Raw genomic sequence first — 14159 nt, forward strand, 5'->3', positions numbered from 1 at the left:
GCACAATCCGAGCCTTCAGAGAGCAGCCCTCAAGAAGTCAAGAGTAAGTTTGACACGATTGTGCGGCTGACATGTGGGGCCAGAGGCCACCTTGGGGTCAACTACACAGTATGTCATTCCTATCAAAGTGCCAATAAAGGTGTGTCATTTCTTCAACATTTTGGCCCCTCAACTGGTCAGAACCCGGAAAGAAGAGGACAAGATGATCCAATACGGAAGAGCTACGCCCAACCTCATTCTCGAGACGCCGACTTTGTAGACCAGAGACCATGACGATGTCTGAGCCACCCTTCTCGTTGAGACGATGCGGGTGATGGCATTTGAGGTGTCAACGAGATTTTACAATGGTGTGGCGAGGAACGGGGGAGAATAAGGGGGCCGGGCAAGGTTGTGCAAACATGTATCGACGACACGGAATTCTAGTTTTAATACATCAGCAACAAAAATCTCCCCGATGCAACGGAGAAAAACTAACTCAAACCGGAAACAAATGCTTCGGATCCAACATCAAGCACAGGGTGAAGCACTACTAGCAACATGGTTGCTTTGGGCGTAAGCTATGGCTTGAAACACTCTACGCTAACCAAGATTACATTTGTTTGGTTGGGTGGCAATCATCATCGGTATCTTCAGATGACTTTGGGCGGCTTGAAGTTGATGGGGTGGGTCTCCGGCGCCGCCGTCAGATCCTCCTTGCACATCTTGATGGTCTTCTTCGCCTCGCACATCACCAGCCTAGGTCACCAGATATATGCAGGTTTCGCTCTACAACGATCCTGCAATGAAGGCAAGGGGGGAGGGATAAATGAGTTGACAATTTCTAGTTTCTAAGATGTTATAAAATCAAACCAAGTGGCCACTCAAATTTTGCAATACTACTAGGAGTGGAGTCCTAGTAGGACTCCCCCCCTTGGCGCGCCCCCTTGGTGGTCGGCCTCCTCCTCTCCTCCTTTATATATGGGGGCGGGGGCACCCCAAAGGCACAACAATTGTCTTAGCCGTGTGCGGTGGCCCCCTCCACCATTTACTCCTCCGATAGAATCATCGTAGTTAACGCTTCCGCTTTAAGTTAACGCTTCCGCTTTCGGTCTATGAGGGTACGTGGACACACTCTCACCCTCTCGTTGCTATGCATCTTCTAGACAGATCTTGCAAGAGTGTAGGAATTTTTTGAAATTGCATGCTATGTTTCCCAACAGTGCCATCAAAAACTTATATGATGAAAAATAGATCCGGGGGGCATAAGTTTCACTAGTGGCTTCTCTCAAGATAGCATAAGTATTACGGTGGGTGAACAAATTACTATCGAGCAATTGATAGAAAAGTGCATAATTATGAGAATATCTAGGCATGATCATTTATATAGGCATCACGTCCACGACAAGTAGATCGAAACGATTCTGCATATACTACTATTACTCCACACATCGACCGCTATCCAACATGTAACTAGAGTATTAAGTTCATAAGAACAGAGTAACGCATTAGGCAAGATGACATGATGTAGAGGGATAAACTCAAGCAATATGATATAAACCCCATCTTTTTATCCTTGATGACAACAATACAATATGTGCCTTGTTGCCCCTGCTGTCACTGGGAAAGGACACCGCAAGATTGAACTCAAAGCTAAGCACTTCTCCCATTGCAAGAAAGATCAATCTAGTAGGCCAAACCAAACTGATAATTCGAAGAGACTTGCAAAGATAACCAATCATACATAAAAAAATTCAGAGGAGATTCAAATCTTTCTCATAAATAATCTTGATCATAAACCCACAATTCATCGGATCTCGACAAACACACCGCAAAAAGAATTACATCGAATAGATCTCCAAGAAGATCAAGGAGAACTTTGTATTGTGAATCAAAGAGAGAGAAGAAGCCATCTAACTAATAACTATGGACCCGAAGGTTTGTGGTAAACTACTCACAATTCATCGGAGAGGCTATGGTGTTGACGTAGAAGCCCTCTGTGATCGATCCCCCCTCCGATGGAGCGCCGGAAAAGGCCCCAAGATGGGATCTCACGGGTACAGAAGGTTGCAGCGGTGGAAATAGGGTTTCATGGTGCTCCTGGATGTTTTCAGGGTATATGGATATATATATATAGGCGAAGGAAGTCGGTCAAGGGAGCCATGAGGGGCCCACGAGGGTGGGGGGCGCGCCTCCCTGCCTCGTGGCTGCCTCCTTCCTTTCTTGACATTCACTCCAAGTCTCCTGGATTGCGTTTGTTCCAAAAATAACTCTCCCAAAGGTTTCATTCCGTTTGGACTCCGTTTGATATTCTTTTTTTGCGAAACACTGAAATAGGCAAGAAAATGACAATTTGGGCTGGGCATCCGGTTAATAGGGTAGTCCCAAAAATAATATAAAAGTGTATAATAAAGCCCATAAACATCCAAAATAGGTAATATAATAGCATGGAATAATAAAAAATTATAGATACGTTGGAGACGTATCAAGCATCCCCAATCTTAATTCCTGCTCGTCCTCGAGTAGGTAAATGATAAAAACAGAACTTTTAATGTGGAATGCTACCTAGCATATTTCTCAATGTAATTTTCTTTATTGTGGCATGAATGTTCAGATCCAAAAGATTCAAGATAAAAGATCCGGTGGAAACAGTTGTCGCGAACGCCGACTGGATTCGGGGATCAATTGACGGGCACACTCGTCGAGAGAATGCTGAAGATTCTCCAAACGGGTGCGCTCAGCCAGCATGGCCAGGCGCGCGTCCTCCAAATCCCGAGCCTCGACGGTTTCCCCTATGATGGGGGTATGGAGAGCCTCCTCGTTGCGGCCACACAGCTCCTCCCTCAGCTGCGAATTGAGAGGTTGGGGCTGGTACTCCTCATGACCGAACGACGCGCCATCATCGTCCCTGTTCTCACTGCCGTAACGGAAACCAGGCGGGCTGCTGTGGGAGTCGACCATGACGACCTCCGTCGCGGGGTCACAACTCCAGCTCTCGGAAAGAGCGTCTGCTAAGTCAGTCGACGGGTCGACTGAACCGCAGGGATATACGTCGGACTCGATTGCCGCGACTTGGGGGGTGAACGTCTGCCGAGCCACCGCATGCTTCACCCACTGTTGGAGCCGTGATCGACCCGACCGCTTGCGGCGGCGACCAGCGAAGCGAGAGAACGGCACGGGCGTCGACTGGTACGGGGTCGATGGCTGCCGAAGGAGGACGCCGCGGACGCTCGTGCAGAAGTACGACGAACCACGGATCGGCAGAGCCTCGACGTCGAGCGGGACCTCCTGGAGCCATGCCGAATCGTCGGTGATGAAAGTGAGCGCACCGAGTCAGAACTCGCAGCCCATGATCAGACTGCCGCCGGAAACCATGTTGATGAAGACTGAAGAAAATGCAACCTCGCCGGAAGTCGCTAAGACGCTTTGCCCCACGGTGGGCGCCAACTATCGTGGTACTAAGACTGACAGTAAGAGTAGGGGTACGTATGAGGAGGGAAGGTCCTAGCTACGGTGAGGTTGTACGCAAGTGTTTACGAGTTTAGACTCCTCTCGGAGGAGGTAAAAGCCCTACATCTCGGTGCCCGGAGGCGGTCGACTGCATTATAGTATGTGTTTGTGTGTTACAGGGGGTGCGAACCCTTGTGACAGAGGAGGGGGTGGCTTATATAGAGTGCGGCAGGACACCAGCCATCCCCCGTTATAGAGGGTTCAATGTACATAAAGAGAGGGCGTTACTGATAACGCCATCTATAAAGAGCTATTAATGCCTTTGAAGACTACGGAGTGAATGCTTGACCGTTGATGTCCTGTTCGACTCCTGGTCTTCAGTAGGTCGAGTGGTTTCTCGTATGGTCGAGTGACATCAGGAAGGAGGGATATCCGAGTGATATGACTGGTCGAGTGGATTGCACTCGACGTCTTCAATTGGTACTCCCTGTTGTCCCCGGAGTGCCTTTGCTTCTAGGGTAGTGACCTTGGGTAAGGCGTATAGGTTAGGCCTATGACCCCACCCTAGGTCTATATCCTCATCAGCCGGTACATTTTACATATTGGTCCTCAAATATCAGTCATTTGTGTAGAGAGTCCTCCCCAAAGACGTCGTCTCTTTCCTTGCCCTCTCTTCTTCGTCTCCTGGACTTGAGCATGATAGGGTGATTCAGATCCGGAGCTAGGGTTAGCGATTCGGCTCGTCGCCTCTCTTGATTCCTCCCCTGAACCGCCTGACCTTCTTCCCTCTCTCTCTTGTATACTCAGGCCAGGCGGTCAGTTAGGTCGGCTCCATCTTTCCCTATTAATAAAGCGGCTACCGCTTTTGGTCGTACATCATTGGATGTTTTGCAGAGAAGCCCCTCCATTTCTGAGAATTCAACACACAGTCCTATTTTAAGTGGTACATGGGAAAATGCTTCCATTTTGCCAAAACACCCCTATATTAGTTGCAAATTCTACCCATGGTCCTTAATTAAAATACTTCACCACCGGGCACGGGGCGTACGCCGGTGGCAGGCCTCAGGAGCCAAGGATGGAAGCCAGAAGGAGGTGGGGTCGTCCTGCTGGTTTGCCGGCGCTGGAGAGGCTCGTGGCAGGGAGCTCCTCTCCTCTATTTCAGGAGCGAGGTGGCTGAAGCGCTCAGGCTGCAGAGCTGCGGGGCGGGGAGGGGGGCGAAGGGTGGCGTGGGCGATGGATGGGACTTGGTGCAGGTCTCCGGCGAGATGGGGATGGGGTGGAGGGGGATCTGGATGCCGACAGGTCCGTTGCCGGCGGCGCTTGGGCATCGGGTGGACATGGCTCTCTTTGATGAAAAATAGAAGACAGAGAGAGGAAGAAGGGGAGGGCTCACCGACGGCGCGGCTTGGCCGGAGACGCTCGACAGCGAGCTGAAGAAAGGGAAGGTTGTGGGGCTCCTGGTTCCTGAGAAGTGCGAGCAATTTATATTGGGTTAATTGGATTCATGCCACTGCTATTCCCACGGGTTGGAAAAATGCCATTACAAACACCGAAGATGGAAATATACCACTACAACTTTGTTTTTTTTCCTGGTAATACGTGTCTCATTCATATCATAAAGATTAAAGTACAAATCACGTAAGGACCGACATGACAAAACTGAAAAGCTAGCAGAACATCTCTGAGCTTGACACCAACGCCCATCACCTGCCTCCCGCACCACGACAGCAGCCACCGAAAAAAAGAATGATGGATCACCTCCTCCCCCGAGCTCGATGCGGCTCCATCGCTGATATGCAGCTTTGCGGACCTCCAAGGTGGCTCACCAAAAGTGAAGCCCTTACCGTTGAACGAATCAGACCGGGGCAACACCACGGACACGCCATCGAACTCCAGATCTGGCACCCCACCGCGACTAAGACGTCGCAGAAGAAAACCATACCTACCATCCACGAACCACGAACCCAGCACATGTTCCGTCTTCCAGATGTCGTCGATGCAGACCACAATCTGCATCCGCTCCTGGACTACCTCCCAAGCTCCGCGTCGACGCTGGAGCAAACGTCGTCGCAACGGCGGAGCCCGAGGACACATGTCCACCACGAGGATGCCGCCGCCGCCACGCCATCCTTACTTGAACAGACTGGTTTCCAAATCCATCCCCAACCATAGGACCGATGGCCTTGTCAAGAAAGGATCCGAAGAATCTTTATTCAGCGCTGTCATCGTTGCCGCCGAAACAAAGACGATGAACAGGCTAAAAATCTAAACTACGAGAGAGTAAAAACGATCCACACGCGTGGATCTGGCGGCCCCCCTCACCACTGACGACCGAGGTCGCCGGCGGAGGGGAGCCGCCGGAGGACGGCGCTGGAAGATTGGTCTCCTGGCGGCGGCTAGGTTCCAGCGCCAGGGACATGCGGGCGGGCACTCGACCACAACAATAACCACACGGCGTAATGTGCGCCTGGCGAGCGGTCAAATCGTCGAGCACTACAACTTTGTTATACCTCTACATATGCCATTTTCTCTAATATTGGTTCAAATACTGCCTTTATACGCCCTGTATTTATTCACCTAGCATTATACGGCTGGAGGCGGGTGCGGATGCACCTACGCGCTCGCCGCGCGGCCGCGTGCACAGCGTCTGCTGCATGCAGGTGTTGGTCGCTGCGTGTGTCTCCATGCCGACACCGGCGACCGCCCTTGGAAGTTGGAACCCCATTGAACCTCGTAGCCGTCGCCCGTCGCCGTGTTGCAACATCCAGCACCACCTCCACCACAACGTCATCGCCGGAAACCGCCATTATCCGGTAACCATGGTGGCAGCTCAGCACCGAGCGTAGCCACGGAAATTGAAGCATCACTGCAGCCTGGCGACACCTCCGTGGTTGTCGACGCCATTGTAGCATGCCTCGTCGCGGCCTTGCAACATCCCGCAGCGCCGTCGCCGGAAACTGCCATCGTCCAGCAACCATAGTGGCTGTCGCCTTGCAGCACTATCATCTCCCCTCTCGCAGAAGGGCATAGGTGATGTGTCTCCCGTTCCGCTGCGGCAGCTGTGCCGATGATGATCCCCGGCTTAGCTTTGCATTGTTAGCCCACAATCAATAAGGCAGACTAGCTTGCTTTGCCAGGTACAGAGTGAAACAAGATGAAAGAGAGTAGCTATGGTGGAGACGAGCTGAACTAGACAAGCTGAGCTAGACGAGCTGAAAGAGAGTATATAAAGTTAGCCGAGTTCCGTATATAAAAAAGTCAACAAAGTATGATAAGTGGGGCCAGCTTTCTTTGCCGAGTTTTGGCTAACAGAGACTCGGTAAACATTTTTCTATTTTTTATTTTTTTAAACCGGAATTGATCACACAAGGAGCTAGGAGGTTTGAGGGGTGTCGGACAACCCAAAAACATGGGCTGAGTTTGGGGGTCCAATTGGGTGTCTGCTTTTTGGTCCAGACGGTGTTCTATCTGTCCACCGGGCGTTTGGGTGACTTCGTATAGCATTTTTGGTTTTAATAAGGTGTCTACAACCACAATGTCAAAATTTGAACCCCAATATTCCATGGACAACACCCAATTAATCACCCCTCATTTCTTCGTGTGAGTGGCCATCCTCCTCTCTGAACACCTAATCCATGCAACCCCATGCAACATGATCAAAATAGTATGTAGATAAATTCAACATAGCATAGATCATAGATCATACTTCCTCCGTCCGAAAAAGTTTGTCCGTCAAATGGATGTATCTAGCACTAACTTGGTGCTAGGTACATACATTTGGGGGACAAACTTTTTCAGATGAAGGGAGTACATAGCAAGTTTAATTACAGCCGAACTTAGGATAGCAAGTTAACGAAAGATCATACATAAGAAGTTCATCGAAACACAACAACAGATAAAAGATAGAGCGAGGGGGCACCATATCACGCCGGTTCATTCCCTTTGGGGGTCTCCGAAGCAACTGAAAGATGGCTTGAAGCGTATGCCTAGCAGGGACTCGTTGCGTGTTATATATAGCCATAGGCTAGGGTTTACAGGATTCGGTAGTTGGTTAGGCTTGATCCTCAAGTTAGCTGTCCTACGAGATAAGGATCGAAGCTTAAACCTAACTACCGGAATACAAGTTGATCACGCACGCAGCACCACAAGTATATACGGTTTTATATACACAACCGTATATACATACAATATATTCTAACACACCCCCTCAATCATAACTTCACCAAGTTGAGATTGTTCTTGAACTCTTCTAACTTGCACCATGATAAGGCTTTAGTGAAACCATCTGCAACTTGATCATTAGTGGGAATGAACCGAATATCAAGAAGCTTCTTAGCTACCCTTTCTCTCACAAAGTGATAATCTACCTTGATGTGTTTTGTTCTAGCATGAAACACTGGATTTGCTGATAGATATGTAGCACCAATGTTATCACACCACAACTGTGCAACGGGAGAGTGATTAACACGTAGCTCATTCAACAAGGTTTGAACCCATATCAACTCTGCCGTGGCATTAGCCAACGCTTTGTACTCAGGTTCTGTACTTGATCTTGACACAGTAGCTTGTTTCCGTGCACTCCACGATATAAGATTTGGTCCAAAGAAAACAGCAAAGCCCCCTGTTGATCTCCTATCATCAGGGCAACCTGCCCAATCAGCATCAGAGAATGCACTCACCAAAGTTGACATTGACCTTGTGACTTTCAACCCTGTACTCATAGTACCTCTTAAATATCTCAAGATTCTTTTTACTGCTGTCCAATGTGCAAAGGTGGGAGTATGCAAGAACTGACATACTTTATTGATAGGAAAAGATATATCAGGTCTTGTAAGTGTTAGATATTGCAAAGCACCTACAACACTTCTATAGTTTGTAGAATCTTCAGCACTTAAAGGTTCTCCTTCTTCCTTAGATAACTTTTCAGAAGTTGAGAGAGGCATATTTGACACTTTGCAATTCATCATACCTGCTCGTTTTAGCACATCTGACACATACTTTTCTTGACTTAAGACTATGCCATCTTTAACTCTTTTTACTTCTATTCCCAAGAAGTAATGCAAATCACCAAGATCTTTAAGAGCAAAGTCTCTCCTTAGACCTTCAAGCAATGCTTTGGTTGCATCCTGCGATGAGCTTGCAACAATAATATCATCAACATATACTAGCATGAAAATGGTGATCTTGCCTTTTCTGTAGAAGAACAGTGATTGTCAGCTTTGGATGGCTGAAAACCAAGTCTTTGGAGTTTCACACTTAGCCTAGAATACCATGTTCTAGGTGCTTGTTTCAAACCATATAAAGCCTTATCAAGCTTGCATACATAATGATACTTGTCCTTTACCTCATACCCAGGTGGTTGTCTCATATACACTTCTTCCTCTAGAACGCCATGAAGAAACGCATTCTGCACATCCAATTGATGAAGACTCCAATTGTTTGATACTGCAATGGACAGAACAAGTCTAACAGTAGCTGCTTTCACAACAGGGCTAAAGGTATCTTCATAATCTATACCATATCTTTGTTTAAACCCCTTTGCAACTAGTCTAGCCTTGTATCTGTCTATTTCTCCATTTGCTTTTTTTTTTAATTCTATAGACCCACTTGCAGTCAATCAAGTTTCTCCCCTTTGCTGGAGGAACTAGATGCCATGTTCTATTTTTCATAAGAGCATTATACTCCTCATTCATTGCATTTTTCCAGTTTTTATTTTTCCAATGCCTCTACCAAAGTGTTTGGTTCTCCTGTGACAGCAAGACCAGCAAAATGACGCCCTTTGTCATACCTGACCGTACCGTCCGTACGTACTTTTGGTTTCAAAATACCATGCTGAGATCTTGTTCTTGGTGGTGACGCAGAAATCATCGCAGAAGGCGACTGCACAGAGGATCCGGAGCCCTGCACAACGGATCCAGAACCTGACCCGGCCGCACCTGAATCTACATCGTGCTCCACGCCTGTCTGCTGCATAAAATCATAGCCAAAAACAGAATTTCCACCAAAATTTATAGCATGATTTTTATGAAGATTAACCGAAAGATCAGCTGTCTGTTCGCCCCCATGATCAAGAGGTTCAGATGAAGCAGTTTCTGCAAGGAGAAGAACTTCGGAATGAAGAGGAACGCCGGCATTTGGATTTAGTGAGGCAAATGGAAAAATTGTTTCGTCAAAGATAACATCTCGAGAGATATAGACACGTCCTTCTTTGACATCTAGACACTTGAATCCTTTATGGAGATTGCTATAGCCAAGAAAAACACATTGTTTTGAACGGAACTCTAGCTTCTTAGCATGAAATGGTCGGAGATTTGGCCAACACGCACAACCAAAAGTGCGTAGGGCATGGTAGTTGGGTTTTTCATGAAACAATTTTTCTAAAGGAGTGTCAAGATTAATCACCTTGCTAGGAGTACGATTGATAAGATAGGTGGCAGCTAGAAAAGCCTCGTCCCAAAATTTTAAGGGCATGGAGGCATGAGCTAAAAGTGAGAGACCCACATCCACAATGTGCCTATGTTTTCTCCCGGCTGACCCATTCTGTTGATGGGCATGTGGGCACGATACGTGATGTGTGATCCCTACTTGACGAAAGAATGAGTTGAGGCGCTCATACTCACCACCCCAATCCGTTTGCATGGTGATAATCTTGCGATCAAAAAGTCGTTCAACTAGTGCTTGAAACTCATGAAACACTTTGAAAACTTCTAATCTATGCTTAAAGATATATATCCATGTGAATTTGCTGAAATCATCGATGAAACTCACATAATAATTTTTCTTATTAATTGAATCTCGGGCAGGCCCCCATACATCAGAGAAAACTAGCTCTAAAGGAGCTTTTGAAACACTACTAGAATTTGGGTAGGGAAGTTGATGGCTCTTGCCTTGTTGGCAAGCATCACACACTCCCTCTTTATTCCACTCTTTGCTAGAAAAGGAAATTTGATTGTGTCTAAGAACATGTTGAACTATTGCCGAAGATGGATGTCCTAAAATCGTGCCACCTTGATGGAGATATCTTGGTGGCGCCAAGTGCATGTCTGCCCGAGCTTATTGGAGCTGATGATAGGGGATAGAGCCCGTTTCTACACCTGCCGTGGAGGAGGGTTTTCCTCGTGGCCTTGTCCTTGACAAAGAAAAAATGAGGATGAGTTTCAAGAAACACATGGTTGTCATTGGTTAGACGATGAGCAGAGATCAAGTTTTTAGTGGCTTTGGGCACATGCAGAATATTCTTGAGATGAAGATTACGACTAGGGGTACGAACATATGCATGTCCTATATGGGAAATCTTCATACCTGCGCCGTTTGGCACGTTCACTTGATCATGTCCATTGTACTTGTCACAAACGGTGAGCTTGTCAAGCTCGCTGGTAATGTGGTCTGTTGCGCCTGAGTCCACATACCAGTTTGCGTCCACCCCGTAGGAGGAGTTGGTGTTGACGGCTGCTGCAGTTTTCTCCTTGTTGAAGGAGACATCAAAACGACGATAGCACTCCATGGCCGTGTGATTTTGCTTGGTGCAGATTTGGCAGAAGACTTCAGGCATATCATTGCGGCCTCCTCCATTGCCGCGGCCGCCACCGCGACCACGTCCACCGCCTCCATTGCCATGGCCGCCTCCATTGCGGCCACCGTTGCCACCGCGGCCACCACCGCGGTTGGATCCACCGCGTCCGCCGCGAGACACGGCGTTGGCAGAGGAGTGGGAGGACTGCCCTCCGCCTTCAAACATGGCCAGCCTGCTTTCAAAGCTGATCAGCTGCGAGTAAAGCTCGCTCACCTTGATTTGCTGAGTACGAGCGCAGATTGTGGAGACGAAGGACACGTAGTCGTAGTCGAGTCCCGCCAAGATGTAGGACACCATGTCGTCGTCGGTGAGCGGCTTGCCCACCGATGCCATCTCATCACTGAGCGCCTTCATGCGCCCGATGTACTCGGACATTGTCGAGTTGCCCTTCTTGGTGGTGGAGAGGGCGATTCTGGTGTTGACGACGTGTGCCTGGGTTTGGGAGATGAAGATCTCCCTGATGGCGACCCACGCTTCGGCCGCCGTGTCACAGTGCGCCAGCTGAACCATGACGGGAGCTGAGATGGAGTTGAAAATGAAGCTCAGCACCTGAGAGTCTCGAGCTTTGTCGATGTCATATGCAGGGTTGGGCACGTCCGTGGGCTTGCCGTCCTTGTCGCGGAGCTTCTGCTCCGGCTGCTCCCGATCTGGATCAAGGTAGGAGACGAGCTGCGCCCCACGGATGGCTGCCATGGCTTGCGCGCGCCATACCAGGAAGTTGGAGCGATGTAGTCGGTCGGCTATGGGGATGAGGGCAGGCGCGGCGACAGCAGAGCTTGAGGAGGCCATGGCTACGAGAGATGTGCTTTAGAGGAGATAGGCTCTGAATACCATGAAAGATGGCTTGAAGCGTATGCCTAGCAGGGACGCGTTGCGTGTTATATATAGCCATAGGCTAGGATTTACAGGATTCGGTAGTTGGTTAGGCTTGATCCTCAAGTTAGCTATCCTACGAGATAAGGATCAAAGCTTAAACCTAACTACCGGAATACAAATTGATCACGCACGCAACACCACAAGTATATACGGGTTTATATACATAACCGTATATACATACAATATATTCTAACAGCAACAATAGTACTCCTCGGCGTAGGCGTCGACGACCAAAGGGACGTCATCGTCGTGGTGCCAGATATATGGGTTGGGTTTGAGGCGTGACAAACGGTGGCAGATATATGGGCTGGGTTTGAGGCGTGACAAACAACCCGAACATTTGGACCAGTATGAAGGGTTTGATCGGTTGCGGTTTTTGGGTCAATGACCGGTGGGGCCAAACTCAGAGCCCGACGTGGCGGTCAAAGCCTTGACTGGCCGGACCGGACGCCATCTGGTCTGCTGCGCGCGGCTGCCGTCGTCGACCTGTAGCGTAGCGCAGCTGCGCCCGTGGCCGCCTTAAATGCCCCGCCCCGGCCGGAGCGGCCCGGCATCCGTCCGTCGATCCACCGGTAGCTGCATGCATGCACGCACGCCGTCTCCGAGCCTGTTCATTAATGGCGGCCGGCCGATCGAGGCAGAGTAGATCGGTGGCGTAAAGCGCTCCCTGCCAAACACAACGCCTCCGTGAGCGTGAGCGTGAGACCGCCAGCCTCGTGAGCCGAGCTGCCTGCTCCCCGCAGTAATGGCGGCCGAGGTAGGCCGGCCGGCAGTCAACCACAACCACAACCGGTGATGCAGGCAGGCAGCCCACCCTCTTTCTCGGCCAAGCACATGCATGCATGCTTAGGGAGCTGTCATCTGAGAAGATCGATCGACGCTAAATCTACGCCATTTGGAAGCTGCTTAGCGGTGATGCCGATGGTGATCTCCTTGTCGATCTGGTAAAAAAATTGCGTTCGTTGTTGATTTGATTGGCTCCTCGATTCCAAAGTCAAATCGCCATATGATACGAGGAACGGACTATCAACGTCGGGAAATGGACGTCGGGCGGACAAAAAACGGTGACTTCGCTCTGTTTGTACTACGATCGACGGAGGGAGAAGAATCACGGCGGGCGACCGGCCGGAGTACATACATACAGGGCACGGCTAGGTGGTAGTAATGACAGTGGGACGGAAGAATCTCTCGGGCGGGGCGGGCGGTCACCGGCGGTAGCACTGCATGTGGAGGAAGAAGCCGGCGGGGGGCTGCCCCTTGCTGGCCAGCTCCTCGTCCATCCACACCCGCCCGCCGTCCGCCGGCCCGGGCCCGCGCGCCTTCACCATGAACTGCGCCGCGCCGACACCCCCGGCGAACCACCAGTCGTGCACGTCCCACATCACCTCCACCACGGCGCCGTCGCCGAGGACCGCCGTGCGGTTGCCGCGGAAGTTCCACCCCACGCGCCGCGCCTCCACTATGCTCTTCCCGTCCACGCTCACCGCCACCTCCCCGTCGCCGTGCTCGCCCCTCGACGCCGCGCCCCGCCGGTCCCCGCGGCAGCGCACCGTCACCTCGTGCTCCGCCCCGCCGTCCCGGAAGCTGCACCGCGTGCTGTGCGCCACCGACGCCGCCTCCGCGGACGACGGCGCGCGGAGCTGCTCGCGCCGGCTCACCAGGACCGCGCGCGAGGCGGCGCCGAAGCGGCGGGACAGCTCCTCCCGCGCGGCCCCGCGGCCGAGGAGCAGCGCGAGCTCCGCGTCGGCCACCACGGCGAGGTGGTACTCCCCGCCGCAGGGCTCCGGCGAGGCCGCCGCGTACTTGGCCTCCGACGTGTCCCAGTGCACGGCCACGGCCGTGCCGCCCTCCGTGACGAAGGACCGGGTCCCGCGCCTCTTGTGCATGAGGTGCACAACCCGCTGCTGCGCGCTCCCCGTGGCCGCCTGCTTCACCGCCGCCCTCCGCGGCGTTGCGGCCGGAGTCCCCGCCGCAGATGACACGGGGAACGTCGGCTTTGTGGAGGCCTTGGCCTGGACTTCCTCGACGGCGACGGAGAGCCCGGTGGCCCCGGCGGCAGCGGCGTCGGCGACGGAGGTGGTGACCACGGAGCGGCGGGTCCAGGTGACGGTGACGAGCAGCTCCTTGCGCTCGGCCAGCGCGACCCGGTAGACGCAGGCGGTGGCGGCCTGGAGCGAGCGGTCGAGGCGGTCGGCGGAGGAGCCCGGCTCGGCGACGGCGAGGGTGGTGACGGCGCCGTCGCGGAAGCAGGAGAAGTCCTTCCGCATCGTCGGTCGGAACCTAG

The 14159-nt window shown here is 51.3% G+C and overlaps 1 pseudogene; it reads right to left on the minus strand.

Moving 5' to 3' along the window:
* Positions 1 to 11175: 11175 nt before the first annotated feature.
* Positions 11176 to 11314, minus strand: LOC119296539 (annotated as a pseudogene).
* Positions 11315 to 14159: the final 2845 nt, after the last annotated feature.

The sequence above is a fragment of the Triticum dicoccoides genome, chromosome 4B (genome assembly GCF_002162155.2).
Source record: "Triticum dicoccoides isolate Atlit2015 ecotype Zavitan chromosome 4B, WEW_v2.0, whole genome shotgun sequence".
Taxonomy (NCBI): domain Eukaryota; kingdom Viridiplantae; phylum Streptophyta; class Magnoliopsida; order Poales; family Poaceae; genus Triticum; species Triticum dicoccoides.